General features: G+C 35.2%; 1 non-coding gene across 1 annotated transcript; it reads left to right on the top strand.

Moving 5' to 3' along the window:
- The first annotated feature begins 962 nt into the window (after positions 1–962).
- Positions 963–1,069, top strand: LOC113609124 (U6 spliceosomal RNA). Its single transcript, XR_003428505.1, has one exon. It is a non-coding gene; the product is annotated as a U6 spliceosomal RNA (small nuclear RNA).
- Positions 1,070–1,485: the final 416 nt, after the last annotated feature.

Here is a 1,485-nt window from a genome sequence, read left to right as displayed (position 1 = left end):
CAAACTCTCTGAACTCTGGGAAGTTTTTCCTTGAAAAGACTCTCAAGTATTTGTTCCAAAGTTTTAAGGGCCGGCATAGCCAATGGCACCTGCAACTGACAAGGACCCATCCTTCAAGATGTGCCAAAGGCCTACTCTGAGCACTTTGGGCACCAGAATGTTAACTGCAATTATCATTTTAGAAGGCTCTTTCTTAATATTGGATTGACTTCTTCATAAAGACAGAAAAATTATATTTGCCTAAGTCTAGATCCTGTCAAGATTCTACTTTTCTTTTCTCAACTAATTCTGAAATTATTCCCCCATGCAGACAGCAAGTCAATAAAGCCCAGTAGAAAAGATCCTATGCCGCAGAGATCAGATCCCAATTCGGCACTTACAAGGCATAAGACATTGGGCAAATTGCCTTAGTTTAAAAAATCTGTAAAGTAAATATAATAGCATACCTACTTCATAGGGTTATTGTGACCATTAATATGTAACTTGATAGAGTGCTTAGCCTATATAACTCTGCTTAAAAAATATTGGTTCTTTTATTATTTTAAAATTACGTTTTATTATACTTGATCCCAACCAGATCCTCTCTTGTTAACCAGCTCTGCATCATTCCTTGTTGTTTTTTGGCTGAATCCTACTACAGTCCATGTTGGTTACAATCAGCAGAGAACTCTATGCACAGTTGCTCAAAGGATAGGGTCTTTATTAAATGTTTCTACCACTCTGGCCACTTATGTCCTCATTAGCTATTGCACAGATTCATATTGCTGGAACTTAAGGTGGGGATGTGGCTCCCTTCCAATCAGCACTCTGAAAAAAAAAAAAAGCCAGTTGCTATCCAGAAAAACCTTTTCTCTGTCTCATCTCCAGGCTAAATGGAAAGAGGAGTTTAATAGTTTGCCCTGTCTTTGGCTGTATGCCACCCAAAAACATTCAACCATTACTAAATTAGAAATGACTTCATGGTGCTTACTTCAGCAGCATATACACTGTAATTGGAATGATTCAGAGAATATTAACATGGCCTCTGCACAAGGATGACATACCAACTCATGAAGCATTTCATAATTTTAAAACAGGCACTTTCATATATTGTGCTGAAAGTGAAAATGATAAAACCCCTATAACAGTGAATCCAGCTATATCTTCCCAAATTGCAAATGTATTTACCCCTTGATCCAGCAATCCTGAGTTTAGAACTCTATCCTTCACATATATGAAATGATGTATTTACATTGCAGACAGAAAAAATTAAGATGTTCTCTATACATTGATATAGAGAAATATTCAAAATATGTAATAAAAAATACTGTTTCGAGATATGAAACAGATTAACTTTTGTATAAGGGGCATGAGAATATATATTTACATTTGCTTGTATTTGCATAAAGAAACAGAATAAACTAATAAAAATAATTACCTATATATGGATAGAAAATTATAGCCAGCAGGACTGCTGCCTATTTTTAGAAATAAAATCTTGTTGGA

This window comes from Aethalodelphis obliquidens, unplaced genomic scaffold (assembly GCF_003676395.1).
Source record: "Aethalodelphis obliquidens isolate GAN/ISIS:26980383/991018 unplaced genomic scaffold, ASM367639v1 scaffold54, whole genome shotgun sequence".
Classification (NCBI taxonomy): domain Eukaryota; kingdom Metazoa; phylum Chordata; class Mammalia; order Artiodactyla; family Delphinidae; genus Aethalodelphis; species Aethalodelphis obliquidens.
This window is presented reverse-complemented; position numbering and strand designations above follow the sequence as displayed.